This window comes from Mustela nigripes, chromosome 1 (genome assembly GCF_022355385.1).
Source record: "Mustela nigripes isolate SB6536 chromosome 1, MUSNIG.SB6536, whole genome shotgun sequence".
Lineage (NCBI taxonomy): Eukaryota > Metazoa > Chordata > Mammalia > Carnivora > Mustelidae > Mustela > Mustela nigripes.
The window spans coordinates 101,873,851-101,888,572 of NC_081557.1; the positions used below are offsets into that span (position 1 = coordinate 101,873,851).

General features: G+C 44.8%; 1 long non-coding RNA gene across 1 annotated transcript in view; it reads right to left on the reverse strand.

Annotated features, from left to right (window-relative positions):
* The window catches only part of LOC132013199 (uncharacterized), a 30,679-nt gene that overhangs the window by 2,284 nt on the left and 13,673 nt on the right, over positions 1-14,722 (reverse strand). The gene's annotated exons all lie outside the window — the stretch shown is intronic.

The window sequence follows — 14,722 nt, forward strand, 5'->3', positions numbered from 1 at the left end:
CTCCATGGATCACTCTGGTAGGCAGCACACAGACATGGGGACGCCATATGCCTTCCAGCAACTGACCCACTTCTCTGCATGTGTCCATTTCTTATCTTTCTTTGCTCAGGCTTCTGCCAATGACTTCACCACAACTGCTTCTGTCAAGAGCACCAGTGGCCTCCAGATACTTCTCCTGCCTGACCTGTCAGCCGCTTCTTACTTTCCTTGTGGGGCTTCCAGAACCTCACCCTCTTCTGGCTTTCCTGTGGCCTCACTCCAGCTCAGTCTGCTATGCATGCTCCCTCCCTTGTCTCAGATCTTCTGAAGTGAGGGTGCCCTTGGGACCAGCTTGAGACTATCTGCTCCCTCCACACCATCTCCCTGGGTGACCTCATCCAGTGTCAGGACCATCCATTCGCCCATGGCTTCCAAACGCATACTTCTAATCCATACCTCTTCTGAAGTTCCTACATCAAAATTCCTGCATATTATCTCTTGTCACGTCTAACAGACGTCAAAAAACTTAAGGTTTCCAATGCTCAACTCCTACTACCCTTTCTTACAACCCAGACATTGTGCTTCCATTTCCTCACGCCAAAGGTTTTGCAGACATCTTCAACTCGCCTTGCTCACCCTTATGTCCCATGCGTCAGGAATTCCCGTAAGCTCTACCTTCAGAAAACCACCGGCATCACCACCTCCTCTGCCCTGACCTGGGCCACTGCCATCTCTTATGTGGAGTATCCTAGTAGCCTCCTGACTAGTCTTTCTGCTTCCACTCAGAGCCCTACAGTCTGTTCTTAACACTGGAGCCAGAGTGGTCCTGTTGGATCTCTGTGGATCAGGTCATTTCATTCTTTTGCCCAGAACCTTCAGATGGTTCCAAGTTTCTCTAAAAAAACCAAAGCCTGTGCCACAGACCCACTGTCTCCTACCGACCTCCTCACCTACTACATTCTCCCTCCACTCACTCAGCACAGGAGGCCCCTTCTCAGGGCTTCCATGCTGAGGGCTTCCTTTGCAGGAAGGCTCTCTCCCAGCTCCCCCTCCCTCTTCAAAGCTCAGCAGAAATGTCAGTTTGTGAACGACGCGTACCTTACCCGAGCACGCTAAACCTGCCACCACCCCAGTCCCCAGAGCCTCCAACCCTGACACTCTGTTCTTCCTTTATCCACTGCTCATCTTCTAATATACTGTATTATATATATAATATACATAGATTATGCACATATACATACATATATTATATACATACATATATAGTATATATCATGTACAGTGTATTATTACACAGTGTATAGTTATATTTTATGTTTTCTTCTGCTTAAGTTACATTAAGGCAGGGATCTTAAGTACCTACTACTGGGTACATGCTTAACAAATACTTGTCAAGGGACACCTGGCAGGCTCAGTTAGTAAAGCAGGAGATTCTTGATCTCAGGGTCATTGAGTTCAAGCCCCATACTGAGAGGAGAGATGAGTTAAAAAAAAAAAAAAAAAAAAAAAAGTCACGGGTGCCTGAGTGGCTCAGTGGGTTAAGCCGCTGCCTTCGGCTCAGGTTATGATCTCAGGGTCCTGGGATCGAGCCCCGCATCGGGCTCTCTGCTTCCTCCTCTCTCTCTGCCTGCCTCTCTGATACTTATGATCTCTGTCAGACAAATCAATAAAATCTTAAAAAAAAAAAGTCAAATAATGAAATTAGGTATTTGAACCCTGCATATTTTGTCTGTACCAGTACCAGAACGATGCCAAAACAAATTTAAATACATTAGAACAGTTGGATAATCAAGAGTAACTACTCCAGGTGGTGAAATTATGAATTAGGTTAAATCATCTCTTTCCTATGACCACTTCCAGGTCAAACTGTCAGGACACATTAATTACCCTTTTCCCCTCCATTAGCTTTCCCTCTTTATTTTTCCGACCTATGTCCCATGTCTAAAGAAATCTGCTACAGAGAGTCTGTTAATGCACTAATCCATAATGGGTTAAAGTAGGTACTTCATAAGGAAAACGCCTATAACTATTTTATTTCCAAAAGTCATTTTTTAAAAAACCGGTGTTTGTCTTATACTTTCAGTTGTCCTTTAGTTGTACTTTAGTCTTATTTGTGACAATTTGAGAGGTTTACATATCAGTTTTGCAATGTGAAATTATTTTTATTTGAATACGTCATTCCTCCTCCACCCTTAATTCCCATCACTAGGAATTTGGTATAAGGAGCAAAACTCTGTCATGAAGCTATTTACTACCTCAGTGACTCTGTTTCTATCTCTGGAAAATGGGAAGAATAATTGTGTCCTTACCACATGCTCACTGTCAGAATTCTGTGTGTTTAACATATGCAGAATCTTCCCAGTAATGTCAGGTCTGGAACAGTACCATGGGAGGGTTTGTTGTTGAAACTCTAATTTTGAAAATTATTTTTAAGTCCTATTTATTTGTTAATTTATTTATTTGTTTGTTTGTTTGTTTGTTTATTTGAAGGAGAAAGAGAGAGGCTGGGAGGGGTGGAGGGTGAGGGAGAGGGAGAGCAGACTCCATGCTCAACATAGAGCCTGATGCAGGGCTCGATCTCATGACCCTCAAGATTACAACCTTAGTTGAAGTCAAGAGTTGAACATTTAACTGACTGAGCCACTCAGGGACCCCTAATTTTGAACTTTAAGTTGTATATTTATTTTCAAATACAATTCTCTGGCTTTTAAACTTACGGTGCAGATTTAAAGATAAGAAGAGTATGAAGTAACAGTTTTTTAAATAGTAGCTTTGCTCTACGATCCAATAAATTATATACTTAACATTAAATAAAACAATATATTTGTGTTATACCTGATGTGTATTTCATTCTAAACTTTCTAAGGGCAAAAACTGCTCTAATTAAAATTATATTAGTTCACCAAAGAAGATACAAAAGGATGGAAAAACATTCCATGTTCATGGATCAGAAGAAAAAACGTCATTAAAATGACTATGCTGCCCAGGGTAATCTATATACTTTTAACATCTTCCTAATCAAAATACCAACGGCATTTTTCAAAATGCTGGAACAAACAATCCTAAAATTTGTATGGAAGCAGAAAAGACCCTGAATTGCCAAGGAAATGTTGATTTCAAACTATATTACAAAGCTGTGATCACCAAGACAGCATGGTACTGGCACAAAAACAGACACATAGATCAGTGGAACAGAATAGAGAGCCCAGATATGAACCCTCAATTCTCTGGTCAAATAATCTTCAACAAAGCAGGGAAAATACAAGTGGAAAAAAATAGTCTCTTTCAATAAATGGTGCTGGGAAAATTGGACAGCTATGTATAGAAGAATGAAACTCGACCCTTGTGTTATACCATACACAAATATAAACTCTAAATGAATGAAAATGGAAATATCTTCTCCTATTCTGTCAGTTGTCTCTTGGTTTTGTTGACTGTTCCTTTGCTGCGCAAAAGCTTTTTATCTTGGTGAAGTCCCAATAGTTCATTTTTGCCCTTGCTTCCCTTGCCTTTGGTGATGTGTCTAAGAAGAAGTTGCTGCAGCTGAGGTCAAGAAATGGGCAGAAGACATGAATACACATTTCTGCAAAGAAGACATCCAAATGGCCAACAGACACATGAAAAAGTGCTCCACCAGGGAAATACAAATCAAAACCGCAGTGAGATACCACCTCACACCAGTCAGTCAGAATGACTAAAATTAACAAGTCGGGAAATGACAGGTGTTGGCGAGGATGTGGAGAAAGGGGAATCCTCCTACACCATTGGTGGGAATGCAAGCTGGTGCAGCCACTCTGGAAAACAGTATGGAGGTTCCTCAAAAAGTTGAAAATAGAGCTACCCTATGACCCAGCAATTGCACTACTGGGTATTTACCCTAAAGATATAAATGTAGTGATCTGAAGGGGCACATAGACCTGAATGTTTATAGCAGCAATGTCCATAATAGCCAAACCATGGAAAGAGCCTATATGTCCATCAACAGATGAATAGATAAAGAAAATGTGGTGTGTGTGTGTACACACACACACACACACACACACACACACACACACACGGAATACTATGCAGCCATCAAAAATGAAATCTTGCCATTTGCAATGACATGGATGGAACTAGAGGTTATTACGCTAAGTGAAATAAGAGAAAGATAATTATCATATGACCTCACTGATATGAGGAATTTGAGAAACAAGACAGAGGACCATAGGAGAAGGGAGAGAAAAATGAAACAAAATGAAACCAAAGAGGGAGACAAACCATAAGAGATTTTTTTTTCCTTATAGAGAGAGATCACAAGTAGGCAGAGAGGCAGGCAGAGAGATGGGGGGGAAGCAGGAGTGGAGTGGAGAGCCCGATGTGGGGCTTGATCCCAAGACCCTGAGATCATGACCTGAGCTGAAGACAGAGGCCTAAACCACTGAGCCACCCAGGCGCCCTGAGAGATTTTTAATCTCGGGAAACAATCTGAGGGTTACTGGAGGGGTGGGGGGTGAGAGGAATGCGGTAGCTGGGTAATGGACATTGGGGAGGGTATGTGCTATGTTGAGAAGAAGAAAAACAAAACTCTAGAGGAGAACATAGGCGGTAACCTCTTCAACATTAGCCACAGCAACTTCTTTCAAGATACATCTCCAAAGGCAAGGGAAACAAATGTTAAAATGAACTTTTAGGACTTCATCAAGATAACAAGCTTCTGCACAACAAAAGAAATGTCAACAAAACAAAGAGGCAACCCAGGAAATGGGAGAAGATATTTGCAAATGACACTAAAGACAAAGGCTGATTGCCAAGATCTATAAAGAACTTCTCAAACTCAACACCCAAAATAGAGATAATCAAGTCAAAAAATGAGAAGACATGAGCAGACAGTTCTCCAAAGAATACATACAAATGGCTAACAGACACACGAAAAAGTGCTTAACATCATTAGCCATCAAGGAAATTCAAATCAAAACCACATAGAGATACCACCTTACACCAGTCAGAATGGCCAAAATGGACAAGGCAAGAAACAACAAACATTGGAGAGGATGCGGAGAAGGGGAAACCCTCTTACACTGTTGGTGGGAATGCAAACTGGTGCAGCCGCTTTGGAAAGCAGCATGGAAGTTCCTCAAAAAGTTAAAAATAGAGCTACCCTATGACCCAGCAATTGCACTACTGGGTATTTACCCCAAAGGTACAGATGTAGTTAAAGGAAGTGTCATATGCACCCAATGTTCATAGCAGCAATGTTCACAATAGCCAAACTGTGGAAGGAGCCAACATGCCGTTCGACAGACGAAGGGATAAAGATGTGGTCCATATACACAATGGAATATTATTCAGCCAACAGAAAGGATGAATACCCAACTTTTACATCAACATGGATGCGTCTGGAGGAGATTATGCTGAGTGAAATAAGTCAAGCAGAGAAAATCAATTATTATATGATTTTAGTTATTTGTGGAACATAAGGAACAGCACTAAGGACATTAGGCAAAGGAAAGCAAAATGAAGGGGGGTGGAATCAGAAGGAGAGACCAACCATGAGAGACTGTGGACTCTGAGAAACAAACTGACGGTTTTGGAGGGGACGGGGGTGGGGGGGTTGGGTGAGCCCGGTGGTGGGTATTAAGGAGGGCACGGATTGCATGGAGCACTGGGTGTTATAAGCAAACAATGAATCATGGAACAGTACATCAAGAACTAATGATGTACTGTACAGTGACTAATAAAATAAAATAAAATAAAAATTACAGTGGTTCCAAAGTACCAAAGAGAGTACAGGCTGTCTCGTGGCTGTTCAGTAACCATTTAGTGATAACACTTCAGCATTCTCCAAAAGGGCAGTTAGAGTTCTGGTATCTTGTGGCAAAGTGAACTGTATTCTTGACCATCGTGTCTTTCAGCAGTAAAGGCTGTATATACAAACGGCATTTGCAAGGGCAAATCTATTTAAAACCAAGGACGCGTTTAGCCTTTCCTCTGAACATTTTATCCCTTGACTAAATGCATTCATCAAAAACAGCATAGATTTGTAGCTCTGCTACCTCATAGCTTAATGGATTTTTGTTTGATTACTGTATTGATTTAATTTTTTAAAGATGCAAATATACATGGCCTACTTGCTGAAACATTTTTTCTTAAAGGGAATAAAATTCAGGGCACTGTTTTCTTCCTTCCCCTTTCTGTTCTCATTCCTTTTTAACCACATTAGAAAGATAAATTGAAGAGCCATCTTATAGCTGGGCTGGGTCCACACAGCTGTGTGCTACCCTCAAGGCAAGCCTGGCCCCAGAGGTGACCTGGGAGTCCACACAGGAGGGGACTTCACAGTCACAGACTCGCAGATGCTAAACAAGGAAACCATCTACAGGCAACCTGGAATCTTTAGATGCAGGGTCCCTAGGCTTGGGAGGGAGGTTGTACTCACTGGGAGATTCATCATAAGGAAGGGCAGGTCACGAGATTCCTGTTCGTGCACAGCTACACAGTCTGGGACTGTTAAATAAGAGACACAAGAATCAAGGGTCTACACGAAGTGTGGTGTGTGCTTGCTGGGGGTCCAGGGATATGGGAGAAGGACCATATGCAAGAAGGCCGCCTGGTCTCTGCGAGCTCTTCTGGCCCCTGAGCAGCTGTGCGCAGGTATGGGGTAGCCTGGAGTGGGTCAAGTCTCCATTAGCCAAGCCCAAGGAAAGCTTATCTAGAAGAACGGGACCCAAGAAAAATGTCAATACACGTTGCCCTTTGCAGGAGCCTCTGGTGAAACGGTGGGTCCCTGACCCATCAGCAGCAGTAACAAGCAGTGTGAATAAGACTGGCAACAGCAGGGCCCCTGGGCGGCTCAGTCAGTGAAGTGTCTGCCTTTGGCTCAGGTCATGATCCTGGGGTCCCCTGATGGAGCCCCACATTGGGCTCCCTGCTCCATGGGGATTCTACTTCTCCCTCTCCCTCGACCCCTCCCCTCAACTTCCCTCCTGCTCATGCTCTCTCTCAAATAAATAAACAAAATCTTCAAAAAAGAAATAGAGAAAGAGACCAGCAGCAAGGATGATGTCAGTGACAACAGCAGCGACGCGGCTAGCCTGGCTTCTGACATGGACATCACAGCAACACGCGCCGGGAAAGCCATGGACAGAGAGCACCATGGCCGGTGCCCATGTGCACATCCCATTCACCCCCCCAGTCACACAGATGCCCCAGCTCCCTGGCAGGAGGGAAGAGATGTGTGAGCAAGGCTGAGATGGTGGCACACCTTGCCCAGAGACACACAGCTGGTGAGACAAGTTCATGATGGCACCAGGACTGTTTTCTTGAAACCACATTGTCTCTCTCAGAAAAGCTTGATCAACCAGGTTACTGAACTGACAGGAACGCTCAATATTGGGAGAGTGCTGCGAAGTCCCAGTTTGGAAATTTTATTTGGTGCATGTTTTCTATCTTATTAGCGGAACAAATTCAGCTGCAGTTCAACATTATAAGGTTATCATCTGTGAGAATTACTATGGAAAAGTGAGCCCTTCCTTCATTACGGGGAATGCCTCAAAGCTTGAGAATGAGCTACATTACTGATCAATTCTGCAGATCAGGAGTCTACCAGCTGACCATAAATTAAAAATATGCTTGCTCTACAAAGATAAAAACAAAGAGCCAATACAAGTTTACTGCTTTTTAAATTTCTCCTTTACTTTTCTATTATTTAGAGAAGCACAATTGATTTTTATTTCCTCTTTCAAATTACCTTCGTCAAGAAACAATGAGCCATAGGATCCCTTTAAGGGTTTTTGATTTGTTCACATGATTGGAAAATCATTTTGTTGCTGTAAAAAAAAAAAAAAAAAAAAGTAGGGATGCTTTCCAATCACATGGGGCTTTGGAAGGAAGAATGCTAGTCCTTGATTAAAAGATTGTTTTTAAGATAACACAATGGGGCAATTTCTGTTTCCGACAAGATATCCCACCCAAACTGGAAGCGACCACCGAGGCTGCAGGCGCGGCCACTGACCCATCTGGAAGCCCCGGGCGAGCTTCCGTGGCAAAGAGCCCTCTCCCCTGAAGGGGCACACACAGTCGGATTCTGTCCTTCAAGGGGCAGTGACGTCACCGCCCGCGGCCTTCCCGACCCGCCACACCCGCCCCATCCTTGCCAGAGCCTCACGGCCAGCACTTGAGGCAGGCCAGCGGGCAAGGACCAGCGCCCGCCCGCGCGGGGCCGAAGGAGGCCCTTGCAGAGGCAGGGGTGGCAGCAACCACCTAGGAGCCTGGCACCGTCCCCTGCGGCCGTGTGACATGCTCCCCATGCTCCGCGGTGACCGCCACCACTGCGTCTGCCTCCCGCATTCCGTGGATTCCAGAAGGGTCGGCTCTGGGCATCTGCCACCCACGGAGCACGCGCCGCGCAGGGTTGCGGGTTCCCCCGGCTTCTGGGCTCCTCACCCTCCCCCATGCGGCTGCGCACCTGCCGGCGTGTCTGCGGGGCCGCGCGGCTCCCCCCGGGGGCTCCCCGCACCCGGGCTTCACGGCACTGGGCAGCGGTGGCCGCATGTTCTTCCGACGGCCCGGCCACCCTGCGGAGCAGACCCCAAGGCCGCCAGGCCCACCTGGGCCCGGCCCCGTCGCAGCTGGTTTCCTGGCTTCCGGGACAGCTGCCGGGTTTCGGGTTTGGCTTCCGTCAAGGCAGCCTCAGACGTGCCCAGAGTCACGGAGGAGACACGGACTCCTGGGCGGCGCTGTGGCGAGGTCACACGCGAGAAGGGTGTGGGCAGGAGGCACTGCTGCCGGGTGTTTGGAAAACCCCATTATCCGCCCCAGGGGATCGGAGTCTGTCCGCAGCGGTGTCCCCAGCACACCCGACCGCTCCGCAGAAGCACAAGGAGCCAGCACGGGCGCGACTCCGACCCGCAGGTGGCCTGTGCTACGCCGTCGTCCACGCCTCCTGCAGCACGGAGGGCGTCCGGTCCTTCTCCCGAGCAGGTGGACTTAACTGTGCTTCGACACTGGGCCCAAACCTGCTCTGAACACAGGTTCTGAATACACCGTCGTGTTGCTGCAATCGTGACAGCGTTCACCTAATCACCGGCACGTCCCCACCCCGCCGGGTGACACCTGACACCTGTCCCTGAGCTGGAGTTCGTCCTCCTGGGCAGGCGGACTCGACTCTCCCGTCTACTCTTCTCACCAGCGCTCACGGCTCGTCTAAGGTACCTAACCCGCCTTCCTGCCAGACACACGGGACCCCTCCCGCTCCAAGGCAGTGCAGCCTGACACCATGTGACCCGTCCCCCTTTCCACTAGGCAAGCGACACAAATGGACAAAAATCTTCACAGGTATAAACTCCCAGCTCAACAGTCTCGGCAGGGATAAAGAATTCAGCTGGATAAGGAAACACAATGAAGTCCCTTGCAAGGACTCAGAAGCGACACGGGAGCTACCGGCGTGGCAGGACGTGGGTGGAGGCGCTCGAGGAAGAGTCACAGGACAGGCATCCGCTGCACGAGGAGAGATGTGCAGCGGTGCACAAACGGGCGGAGCTGAGGCCGGGATTATCTGAGGGTCCTGCCTCTCTCCAGGCAAAAGAGATGGAGAATCAGAACACAAAGGAGATGGAATGAGACGGTTTTGAGAAAACACTGAAGAAGGAAAACCAGAAAGACTGATCAGATTTGGGGAAACACAACCAGCCGCGTCAGAATGTTCAGTGGGGCCTGTCCCTCCTTAGTGGGAAGGAACTCCCTGTGGATTCTTTTATGCTGAAGAGAACAACCTTCGATGACCTTGCCTCCCTGCAAAAGTGGGGCCCTGTGCTTTCGAAAAGTGTCTTGAAATAACAGTTATTACTTTAGTCACTGAGGCTGCAAAAACCATTTTGTTTTCTGCACAAAACAAAAATCATGTTTGGCTTTCTTTATGGCATAATTTAAAATAAATGTCCACAGTCCACATGCATGAATGGAAACAAAGGTAATCAAGCGGCCAATACAGAGAGAGCCGGGAGCTTTGCTTCTTAATATCCGTCCTCTGTGGTGTGTGGCTGTCACTTTGGCAAGGGGATACAACACCATTGTGAGGTTCTAGCATTTGTGTATCATTTCTTCTTTTCCTTACTTACTCTCCCAGTGCTGAGGTTGTGTCTTTTGGGTTTTTGTTGTTACTTTGTTTTCTAAGAAACCTTACCAAACTTCTGTTCATTTGTATTTGATATTATTGTTTACAGGGAAAATAAGGAAATAGAAAAAAATTGCAAGTTGAATGACCAAAAAAAAGCACAAAACATAAAAAGTGGATAAAAATGTTTTCATTTAGAGATCTTTTTACTGTGATAGAACAGCAGCTCTTACACATGGTAAGCTAAGGAAACTTTCAAAACATCTTCTATGTGGAACAGACGCAAGCACCTCGCTGACAATCAGCCACTTACTGGGGCATGAAACTGACAGAAATCGGGCTGAGTCAATTTTAAATAAATTCAAAGCAAATTCAGGACTTGTACGTATCTAAGTCAGTGACACAGGTCCGGGAGCGGGGGGGTGTATGTCCACGAGGACAGATTTTTGTTTGTGTGTTCACATGGTCAATCCCCAGCACATTTTTGTGGAATAAATGTGGCAGTTGAAAGAGAAAAACAGCAGATGGTTTGGTTACGGTGCTATTGGGGACACCTCATTTCCTATCTAGAATACTGTATGTCACAATTTGAAAGAGATCATGAGAGTATCCCAAAGGACCAAGGCATGAAGAGGCTTAAAATCCCATGATGAGAATTAACTAAACAAACCGGGAAGACAGGAAATTCTTTGTGATGCTGGGACACGGAAACATTCAAGGATTTGATCTCCGTCTCTACAGGGACCTTCCACTTCTGGGATTCGATGGCTCCCATGTTAACATTTGGAACATCAGGTATCCGTTTTCTACAGAATTTTTCAAAAAGATAACATGACAACCATGTTATTTTTACCTGGTGGGTTAACTGCAATGCCTAGATTAGATGGCAAAACTCGTTACTTGTGTGAGGTGTAATAGTACGTACTCCTTCCAGAAACACATTTCGAAACATGTATGGATGAATGCAAAACAAAGTTCAAATGAAGGTGTTGCAAGAAAAACAACCAGTGTACAGCGATCTATGTCATAAATGGAGTCATCTCTCAGGAACCAAACTTGGAAATTCTTTTCTTTCACCTCCCCTCAACCCTCTCTAGAGCTGTTCATCTTCCGCACAGGATGGACGTGCCCTCTCCAGTTCATTAAACGAAACTTGCAGGAAGAATGACTGAGCCATTTCTCAAAACTTGGTCTCTTACTGTTGGTCTTTGAGGCATTCCCAAACCCAGGGCTGTTTCTCAGTTCTTAGTGGCTCAAAGGCTCTACTTTTTTGTATGGACAAGGGCAAGATCTGAGTCACCTACATAGTGAGTTATTAAAGGTTAATAAAATTGGAAGTTCATCAACCAAAATGAGCACATCATGAGGTCATGGGCGGCTGACTTCACCACACTGCACACGTCCTCTGTGTGTGTGGGCAAAGGCTCCTCACTGGAACCCCCAAACTTCCTAGAGGAGAAGTTGTAATTATTGAATCTTATGTGTTGGTTTGACTTGGCTGTGGTTTTTGATTGCTCTAATTATCTGTAGAATTTTTACTTTCATTGATGGTGTTTTGGTGTTTTAATGATGGCTGATTCTCCTTTCTATAGTTATTTTGTATATGTTCAATATGATGGTGGAGTTCTTCTGCTCACTAGATAGTACAGAAGCTGTAGTTGGTGAGGGAAAAGTTTTTAAATGGAAATTTTCTGGGACAAATCAAAAGCATCTCCCAGCCATTGCTCTAGTAAAGCTCACTTCTGTTATGTAGATACGGGAGGTGAATTAGTTTCCAAAGGCTGCTCTAACAACACAAAGGTGATGGTTTAAGACAACCCAAATTTATCCTCTTAGGGTTCTGGAGTTCAGAATTCCAAAACCATAGTCACTGGGTTAAAATCCAATTCCTTGCTTTTCTAGATTCTCAAGGGTTCCTCAGCTCCTGGTTCCCTTTTCCTCTTCAAGGTCAGCAGTGGATGGCCATCTGCTCACATGCAATCCCTCTGACACACTCCTCCCCACTCCATTACTTATAAAGACTGCTATAATTAAGTTGGGCATACCAAGACAATCCAGAATAATTCCCTCATCCATCCCATGACCAAGGATCCTTAACCACACTTGGACAGCCCATCCTGCCACGTACAGTGATATATCCACATGTTCTGACAATGCGTACATGCTCCTGCCTCCACAGAAGTACTGTGAGCCAGCCCCTCTCTGGTATCTAAGAATATTTTCTGTTGCCAGAACTGTCATTATGGCCAGTGGAGATGAACTGAAATCCTGAGATAGAAACGGAAGTGAAATTCGAACAAGCAAAACAAAATTATGAGAGAGACTGAGAATTATGGAAGTGGTACTGTTATTTTCCCAGCTGAGGCACAGCTGGCCTCACAGGCATTTTTGCTGGTCACCCCAAAACTTAACTACCACTTAGCACATTGCTTCTGTAGCATAAATGTGACTGGACTTCACAAAGTCCCCTCCTAAATGAACCTAAAGGTCGTCACTTCTGAAGTAGCTGATACTGAGAAGAGTGACCCCTGGACCACTGTGTCTATTCACACATTACTTCAAATTGGATGTCTTGGTCACTTAGTAAAGAGTCTCAGAAGTACCTCAAAAGGAATATCTGGGTGGCTCAGGCCGTTAAGCATCTGACTCTTGGTTTCAATTCAGAGCATGGGATAGAGCTCTGCACTCAGAGGGGTGTCAGCTTGGGATTCTCTCTTCAAGAGAATCTCTTGGAGAGATTCTCTCTCAAACAAACAAAAACAAAAACAAAAACCACACACACCTAAGAGAGGGAAGATAGCAGAGTAGTAGCAGACTGAAATGACATCAGATCCCAGGAGTTCAGCTAGATAGATATCAAACCATTCCAAACACCTACAAACTCAACAAGAGATAGAAGAAAAGAAGAGCAGCAATTTTAGGAACAGAAAATCGACCACTTTCTGGAAGGTAGGACATGCAGAGAAATGAATCCAAAGCAACAGGAAGACAGCACAGGGAAGGACCGGCTCCCAGCAAGTGGTAGAACAGTAGAGCACAAAACCAGAACTTTTAGAAGTCTGCTCCACTAAGGGACATTGCTCCAGAAGCTAAGACGGGGGCGGGGGGGGGCTCACAGAGACCATGTCATCTCAAGTCCTGTGGGGTCACAGAAAGATTGGGGGTGTCTGTGTGGGGCAGAGCTCCCAGGTATCAAAACCAGGAAGCCAGCTGCAGAGACGGAGCCAAGGAGTGAGCTTTCAGATTAGGGTTACCTTAAACCATGATCTGAGGCACAGTCAGCCCACTGCTTTTTTTTTTTTTTTTAGCCCACTGCTTTTTGAGTAGGGACCCCACATGTGGCAGATCCAGGGAGACTCACCTTCCTTCCCCAGGAGGAGCAGCACAGCAGGAATCTGATGGGTTTGGAGACTCCAAACAGGGCCGTGCGCCAGAGATAGAAACTCACTCACAGGCCAGGTGAGCACAGAGCCCAGCCAGAGACCAGGGAGATGGAGGGATTGACGGCTTTTCTCTGAGGGCGCACTGAGGAGTGGGGCCAAGCTCTCGGCTCCTCCGGTGGGACACTGGGCGGCCGCCATCTTCATTCCCATCCTCCAAAGCCATAAGGAAAGCGATCAGGGAACAAAAGCTCCCTAGAGCGAACCCGTGCAGATTACTTAGCCCGGCCCCTGACAAGGGCGGTGTGATTCCCACTGGGACAAAGATGTGTGAGAATCACTCCAACAGGCCCCTCCCACAGATGATCAGCAAGGACATCCAGCCAAGACCAAGTTCACCAATTGATGAGAACTATGGAACTCCAGAGTTAGAGAAAAGCAGTGCACAGAATTCATGGCTTTTTCCCCATGATCCTTTAATCTTCCAAAGATAAAGTGTTTTAAATTTTTTTTCTTATTCTATTTTTTAACTTGTTAAAAAACATTAAAAGAGGAACGAAGACAAGTTTATCTTAATAATACCTGCCTAAAAAAGTCTTCTTAAACCTTCATTGTTATAGTCATAATTTATCCCTTCATTTTATTTAATTTATATTTTGTATACATATAGGATTTTTTTCTAAAAAATTTTGGGATAAAATTCCTTCTAATAGATCAAAATATACCCTAATCTAGCACAAGGCTTTGTTCTAGTCTCCAGTCTGAGCACATTCCCATCTCTCTCTCTCTCTCTTTTTTTTTTTTCATCATCAAACCAACTTATCAATTCCTTTTCTAGAATATTTTTTTAAATTTTCATCTTACAGACATATTCCATCCCTTGATCAAGTTTACCCTTATTTTTGTATATATGTAAGTTTTTCTTTCTTTAAAATTTTGGGAGGTAGTTTCTTCTAAGAGACCAAAATACACCCAAAATCAAGTGGGTGGCCCTGTTCTATTCACCAGTCTAATATATATATATGTATGTATGTATATATATATATTTTTTTTAATTTCTTTTTTCTTCCTTTCTTCTCCCCCCGGTTTTGGATCTCTTCTGATTTGGTTAGTGTACATTTTTCTGAGATCTTTGCTACCCTTTCAGTATTTTATTCTCTCATTCATTCATTCTTATCTTGATGAAATTACAAGGCAGAAAAACTCACCAAAAAAAAAAAAAAAAAAAAAAAGAACATGAGGCAGTACTGACAGCTAGGGACCTAAACAA